This window comes from Berghia stephanieae, chromosome 6, assembly GCF_034508935.2.
Source record: "Berghia stephanieae isolate SIO BIC M18660-M18661 chromosome 6, UCSD_Bste_1.3, whole genome shotgun sequence".
Classification (NCBI taxonomy): Eukaryota; Metazoa; Mollusca; class Gastropoda; order Nudibranchia; family Aeolidiidae; genus Berghia; species Berghia stephanieae.
In genome coordinates this window covers 49,954,657-49,963,140 of record NC_088365.1, presented here as the reverse complement: position 1 = coordinate 49,963,140, position 8,484 = coordinate 49,954,657, and the positions used below count along the sequence as shown (strand labels likewise).

General features: G+C 40.2%; 1 protein-coding gene across 1 annotated transcript in view; it reads left to right on the top strand.

Moving 5' to 3' along the window:
- Nucleotides 1-1,118: 1,118 nt before the first annotated feature.
- The window catches only part of LOC144975193 (putative glutathione S-transferase 7), a 20,078-nt gene continuing 12,712 nt past the window's right edge, over nucleotides 1,119-8,484 (top strand). Inside the window, exon 1 of the mRNA XM_078919012.1 lies at nucleotides 1,119-1,311. The gene's annotated coding sequence lies outside the window, so the exon portion shown is untranslated. The remainder of the gene's footprint in view (nucleotides 1,312-8,484) is intronic.

Genomic DNA, 8,484 nt, shown 5'->3' with positions numbered 1-8,484 from the left:
GTACTCATTTTACACCTGAATACGGTGAGGGAATGTGAGTAAAGAACCTTTTTCCAAGGACTCAATTATGCGCCGAGCGAGGCTCGAACCCAGGACCTTCGGATCCAAAACCGAGGGTCATACCATAATACCACATAACCGCACACAATTATAGATACCACAAATGTCAGCTAAATCAGAGATCCCAACTATGACGAAAACTTCGTAAAATTACAAATTGTTGGCTCTAATACGCTTCAACAGTCGTGAAGTCACTTCCCTCGTAATGACGCATGGTAACTTAGTAACTGGCTCTAAACTATCAGAACAATGGCGGACGCCCTTATGAAATATTTCTCCGACGAGCATAAAAGCGTATCCAGAGGGGGAAAAAAACAAACATTATAAATCTGATCATGTTTTGACTTTTACACATTCTGATCACAAGACATATGAAAAGTTCTAGCCAGCATGAAGAATAAAAAGTACCGATTTTCTTTGTTTAGAACCACGATGGCCGCCGTTGCTGGGCGGCGTGACATCAGACTATTGAATCCAATTTCGCATGGCCGCGAGAGGGTAGCTCTACAGTCGAAGCCACCCACCACTCCAAAATAAAAATAAGTAGTATCAAGCATAGTGTCTATCTGGGGCAGCGTGGCTCAGCGGTACGGTCATTGCTTCCTACCCGAACGGTATCGAGTTCGATCACCCGCCGCTGCCCTGTGTGACCTTGAGCAAGTCACCTCGCCTTAACTCAATTTGCGGCGCTGCACGAGTTATTCCAGTCTTCCCTTGGAATAGACCCTAGAAACAAATTTCCCCTTTGGGATGAATAAAGGGAATTTTATTGATTTATTTTATTTATTGAACCGCTCTCTCTACTTCTTGGGGTCATGGCTTCGTGTTTGATGTTTCTGTTATTTTTTGAAGCTGTTATTTATTTATTTATTTATATTATTTTATTTATTTTTTATTTGATAATAATATCATGCACTTTCTTTACCGCGCTTAATTTTAGTACGTGCAGCCGGTACTATTCCATTATATCAAGATATGACACGCATAAGCAAGGACACTTCCACCCTTTCTTCTTAGCATAACTTATCGGTCAATGCGAATGACCTTACACAAGTTACCCCACCACCACAACCACAACCACCGCTCTCCACCCAATACATAATATAATATCTGTAAAGCCTTGCTTGATCACTGGACCAAGAAAAAGCGACACGGTTATTTTGACAAAGTTTGCAGAGACCGGCCAGGGTGTGTAAGTGAGTGTGTTTTGTGCGGCATTCTATCCAAGGTATTCATCATCAACCAAGACAGGTAAGTTTTTTTTTTTTTTTGAATACTTAGAATTTATTTTTTAAAAGTTAATTTTTATCACCTACTTGTTCGATACTTGAGCTTTTATATAGCGCGAAATCCACTTAATGTGCTCAAAGCGCTTTACAATGGGTCCCTGACCAACAGCAACATGTAACATGTAGAACGAGGCATGACGCTTGTTAGGCGATATTACAATTTTTTTCCGACAGAGAAAACGCTGTTAACGGCCAGCTCCTCATTTTACAACTGTGTACGGTAGAGAATGTGAATATAGAGCCTTTTCCAAGGACTCAACTATGCGCCGAGCGAGTCTCGAACTCAGGACCTTCCGATCCGAAAAGCGAGTGTGTTAGAGATGGAAGATGATGTGTATCCGCGATGTGGTCTTGTGGTACGACATTCGCTTTCGGATCGGAAGGTCCTGGGTTCGAGCCCGCTCGGCGCATAGTTGAATTCTTGGAAAAGACTCTTTACTCACATTCTCTCACCGTACTCAGGGTTAAAATGAGTACCTGGCTGTTAACAGCGTTGTCTCTGTCCGAAAAAATTGTAATATCGCCTAACATGCGTCATGTTTCGTTCTACATAATACGTATTTCTGTTGGTCCTCTTGTAAAGCGCTTTGAGCACGGTTAGCAGATATTGCTCTATATAAAGGCTCAATTAAAAACGAAACTTATTGATGCATTGTGTTTTTTGTCCAAAAAGCTCACAACACCCGCCAGCCGTATATAACGTACCAACACACAAAACTATGTGTAACCTTGAACGTTTATAAGTCTGATTGATAATTGATGATATTCTTTAGTGATAACTCACCATTAAATAAATGGCTGTCTGAAAACAATAACAAAGAGGTTAGTGACGTCAAGTTCGTTCTATCCATAGAAAGAATGACATTGACGTCACTTTGCTATTGTTTTTAGACAGACATTTTTGTGATGAATTCTCACTAAATTATATCAGTCAGACTACAAACGTTCAAGGTTAGACAAAGGTTTGGGTTCTTCGGGTTGTTATGTAATATCCGACTGCCGGATGCTGTGAGTATGGGGCAGCGTGGCTCAGTTGCATGGTCTTTGCTTCGTACCCGAAAGGTACCCAGTTCAAATACCAGCTGCGTTGTGTGGCCTCGAGCAAGTCACCTCGCCCTAGCTCAGTTTGCGGCGCTGCGCTGCGGCTGACTCCTGGTTATTCCAGCCTTCCCTTGGAACAGACCATAAAGAGAAATTTCCCCTATGGGATGAATAAAGGGAAATTTATTTTTATTTACTTTTTAAAAATTGTTCTTTTATAAAGCGTAATATTCACTTAACGTGTTCAAAGCGCTTTATAACTGGTCCCTGACCAACAGCAACGCGTAACATGTAGAACGAGACATGGCGCCTGTTAGGCTGTTAGGTGATATTATATTTTCTTTTCGACAGCTGTTAAAGTCCAGGTACTCATTTTACGCCCGAGTAAGGTGAGAAAATGTGAGTAAAGAGCCTTTTCTAATGACTATTCGACAAGCGAGGCTCGAACCCAGGACCTTCCGATTCGAAAGCGAGTGTCATACCACAAGACCACACAGCCGCACACAATACCTACCACTTTGAGAAGGTTAGTCACACATTAAAGAAGGAACGAAATTGACGCCACTCAGCTCTTTGCCATTGTTTTTAGTCAGCCCTTTGGTGATTAGTTCTCACTAAATTATATCAATCAAGCTATAAACACTCAAGGTTACACACCTTTCTTTGTGTTGGTACGTTATATCCGGCTGGCAGAATTTATGATTATTTAACCTAAGGGCATAGGATCCATATTGATTATAATGGCGATGCTGCATATCGTCAATAATTGATTAACCTTCATCTATAACTGTCACACTGTCTAAAAACCCAGCCCGTTAACTCTTGTATGTCCTCAATGGGCATGATCTATAGTCCCTTTCCGTGTGCTCGAGGTCATTGGTCACATTGAAAATGTTCTCAAAGTGACCTACAAAGTGAAAAGTGTTCACATCTTTTAAAATATCTAACGACATCACGATTGGTCATTTGTCTCAGCTTGACACATGTGTAAGTTTGCAACTTTCATAAACAAAGCAGCGTGTTTACATTTGTTTAGAAGTATCCAATCGTTGGACATCAACAAATCATGTGATTGATGACTCGGTTGGACGAAAACATGAATATAGATAGTTCGAAGATGACGTCAATCAGGTCTTTGTTATTGTATTTTGCCATCCGCGTTTATGAGTAATGCTCACTGAACTGTATTAACCTGACTATAAACGTTCATGGATACACACAGTTTTGTGTGTTGGCCAGTTATACTTCCGGATGGCAATGTTATGAGCTTCTAAGCCAAGCGCATACTATCTATAGATCGCTCCCATTATCTATAGGTCTTTGTTATTACACCAGCACCACTCTATGAATGGTCAAGAACGATGATTGGAGGAAATTTCAAACATAAATAAACCCACAAAAGCACCAAACAACTCCTAACCAACTGAAAGTAAATTATATAATACAAACCAAAACAACAACAACAACAACAACAAAACAAAAGAACAAACAAACAAACAAACAATAGCAAGAAAATAAAAATAAAAGTAAATATAGCAGTAAAAAAAAAAGAAAACAAAACAAAATCCTCGGAAACCATATCCCTTTAAAAAAAATAATAAAAATTTAAAAACATTTTTAAAAACGTCCTTAATTCCCCCCTCAAAAAAAAAATAGATACGTAAATAAAATGATATGGACTTCGTGGCAATACAAAGCATATTGCTACTGACGCTTTATGACCCATGAGTGTTGCAAGTGAGGTTAAACTTCTTTCAAAAATAAAGACAACCAAAAGAAGAAATTAAAAACAATAAAGATAACAATAAAACATAAAAAAGCTAACCGGGTCCTAAAATTAAACGGACTAAAGCAAACATTGTTCTTGTCTTTTTTTTTTCTTTTACATTTTTGTTTTTATCTTAAAAGCTATTTTTTTTTTTAAATGGCACATTTTTATGACCAACCCATTTCTGACTAGATAGTGTCTTCCAAATAAGTTGTTAATAACGTGTCCATTGAGTGGTTGTTCTGTCCCATCTCTCGTAATTAGTGTGTTTGCTGTCACGGTGTGTAAACACGTTTTGCATGGGACATTTCGAAGTTTTCTTTGCACAACACAAAGGTGTTTCCATCATAACTCTATTATGTTATACAGGGAGCCACAAACATTTAAAAGCGATTAATAAGTTTCCAATGGGGAGCGATCTATATTCATGTTTTCGTCCAACCAAGTCATCGATGACATGAGTTATTGCTGTACAACGATTGGTCATTTCTCAATAAATGTAAACACGCTGCTGTGTTTATGAAAGTTATACTCATGAGTCATGATGAGCAAAATGACTAACTGTGACGCTGGATATTTCACAAACTGTAAACACTTTTCAATATATGGGTCATTTATTGCACACTTTGCAATTTGACCAATGACCTCGAGCACATGGAACGGTAATATAGGTCATCCCTATTATTGAGGATGAGAGGAAAATAGAGGAAAATATCAGCAGACGACGATCGCGGTGGACGGGTTTCGAATGCTAGTTGATTCTTGTTTATGCGTATGACCTGTTAAACTTGGCGGAAAGTATTTTGCGATTGTGGTAAGGTCACACCTACTCTTCCGGCTATAAATAAATAGGTTACATATTACAAGATGGCATAACTATTTTTTTTTTGCAGGATGTATAGGCAGATTCTTAAGATTATGGGACGTAATAAAGGAGTGGAGATAGACGATATTTCTTGACGACCATCACATATTTAGACTAGAAAATAAGATGTCCATCACTCCGAAACCAGAAGATCAATTACACAAAGTCTAGTCCTGGGGGAAGAGTGCTTTTACACTTCCAATGAGATTGGAACTAGTTGGGGGTTTTTTACATCTTACTTTTGTTCCCAATTGAAGATGCGCAAAAAAATAGAGTCAACAAGATATGAAGTGAATAGAAAAGTGCCAGAAGACAATAGAGAATAAAAATATTTCCCGGCGGTGGTGGGGTTTGAACCTGCGACCTTATTGGTACGACAACTCCGCCTGGCAGGTGAGAGCGTGGCTCTACCGTGTGAGCTATCCACGAACACAAAAATATTCGTTTCAAACTCAAAGTCATTACTAGATCCCTCTCTCACCCACTTCTTGAGACCGCCGATTCGTTCGTACACCACCATCGCGAACAATTTTGACCAGCAGTTAAGCCTAATAGCCAATATTCTCAACACAAACATATAACATAGAAACGATTGAGACATTGAGTATGCTCCGGTGTATGGGGTGAATTTTTAATTCAGAAAAGTGAGTGGAGCAGGCACTTATGTTGGTAACAACAAGATATGAAGTGAATAGAAAAGTGCCAGAAGACAATAGAGAATAAAAATTTTTCGCGGCGGTGGTGGGGTTTGAACCTGCGACCTTATTGGTACGACAACTCCGCCTGGCAGGTGAGAGCGTGGCTCTACCGTGTGAGCTATCCACGAACACAAAAATATTCGTTTCAAACTCAAAGTCATTACTAGATCCCTCTCTCACCCACTTCTTGAGACCGCCGATTCGTTCGTACACCACCATCGCGAACAATTTTGACCAGCAGTTAAGCCTAATAGCCAATATTCTCAACACAAACATATAACATAGAAACGATTGAGACATTGAGTATGCTCCGGTGTATGGGGTGAATTTTTAATTCAGAAAAGTGAGTGGAGCAGGCACTTATGTTGGTAACAACAAGATATGAAGTGAATAGAAAAGTGCCAGAAGACAATAGAGAATAAAAATTTTTCGCGGCGGTGGTGGGGTTTGAACCTGCGACCTTATTGGTACGACAACTCCGCCTGGCAGGTGAGAGCGTGGCTCTACCGTGTGAGCTATCCACGAACACAAAAATATTCGTTTCAAACTCAAAGTCATTACTAGATCCCTCTCTCACCCACTTCTTGAGACCGCCGATTCGTTCGTACACCACCATCGCGAACAATTTTGACCAGCAGTTAAGCCTAATAGCCAATATTCTCAACACAAACATATAACATAGAAACGATTGAGACATTGAGTATGCTCCGGTGTATGGGGTGAATTTTTAATTCAGAAAAGTGAGTGGAGCAGGCACTTATGTTGGTAACAACAAGATATGAAGTGAATAGAAAAGTGCCAGAAGACAATAGAGAATAAAAATTTTTCGCGGCGGTGGTGGGGTTTGAACCTGCGACCTTATTGGTACGACAACTCCGCCTGGCAGGTGAGAGCGTGGCTCTACCGTGTGAGCTATCCACGAACACAAAAATATTCGTTTCAAACTCAAAGTCATTACTAGATCCCTCTCTCACCCACTTCTTGAGACCGCCGATTCGTTCGTACACCACCATCGCGAACAATTTTGACCAGCAGTTAAGCCTAATAGCCAATATTCTCAACACAAACATATAACATAGAAACGATTGAGACATTGAGTATGCTCCGGTGTATGGGGTGAATTTTTAATTCAGAAAAGTGAGTGGAGCAGGCACTTATGTTGGTAACAACAAGATATGAAGTGAATAGAAAAGTGCCAGAAGACAATAGAGAATAAAAATTTTTCGCGGCGGTGGTGGGGTTTGAACCTGCGACCTTATTGGTACGACAACTCCGCCTGGCAGGTGAGAGCGTGGCTCTACCGTGTGAGCTATCCACGAACACAAAAATATTCGTTTCAAACTCAAAGTCATTACTAGATCCCTCTCTCACCCACTTCTTGAGACCGCCGATTCGTTCGTACACCACCATAGCGAATAATTTTGACCAGCAGTTAAGCTTAATAGCCAATATTCTCAACACAAACATATAACATAGAAACGATTGAGACATTGTCTTCTGGCACTTTTCTATTCACTTCATATCTTGTTGTTACCAACATAAGTGCCTGCTCCACTCACTTTTCTGAATTAAAAATTCACCCCATACACCGGAGCATACTCAATGTCTCAATCGTTTCTATGTTATATGTTTGTGTTGAGAATATTGGCTATTAGGCTTAACTGCTGGTCAAAATTGTTCGCGATGGTGGTGTACGAACGAATCGGCGGTCTCAAGAAGTGGGTGAGAGAGGGATCTAGTAATGACTTTGAGTTTGAAACGAATATTTTTGTGTTCGTGGATAGCTCACACGGTAGAGCCACGCTCTCACCTGCCAGGCGGAGTTGTCGTACCAATAAGGTCGCAGGTTCAAACCCCACCACCGCCGCGAAAAATTTTTATTCTCTATTGTCTTCTGGCACTTTTCTATTCACTTCATATCTTGTTGTTACCAACATAAGTGCCTGCTCCACTCACTTTTCTGAATTAAAAAATAGAGTCAAACATCACATGTGGAACGTTACCGTTGACGGGTCACACTCAAAGAACCGGTTTCGAATACCAGTTGACTCTATCATTATCATTATCATTATAATCTCTTAAATCAGGCGGAAAGTACTTTGTGATAAAACAGCGTCCAACCCAAAAGAATAACAAACAATAGGGAACAAAAGTGAAATGTAAAATACTGGTTCCTATTTCACTGAAAGTGTGAAACCACTCTTCCGGCATAAACTCTTGCTGTCTGTGTGTGCCTCCTGACTCTTTCAATAATGCACCAGACTTTTTTTTATTATTATTTTTTTATTAATTGATCTTTTACATGCCGCAATATCCAGTAAACGTGTCCGTAGCGCTTTACAAAGGGTCCCTGACCAACAGTTACGCATAACATGTTGGGCAATATTACATTTTTTTCCGACAGGTCCTCATTTTACACAGGAGTACGGTGAGAGTTTGTGAGTAAAGGGCATTTTCCAAGGATTCAACTATGCGCCGAGCGAGGCTCAAACTCAGAACCTTCCGATTCGAGAGCGAATGTCCAACTATGTCTGTCCGACCACCCAGCAATGATTGGATAACTGGGTCTGCTAGATATGGTGGAAAGTACATTGCGATAAACTAGCTTCCTATCCAAGGGGTAGCAGCCAATTGCCTTTGTCCGTTTCACGCTATTGAAACCGGAATAAACTCCGTCGGGCTTTAGGGCCCAAAATGGCTATGAAGGACTACTTTTACTCATAAAAATGTATGACTGGCAAATTTTCTAAAGGGCCTTTCTTT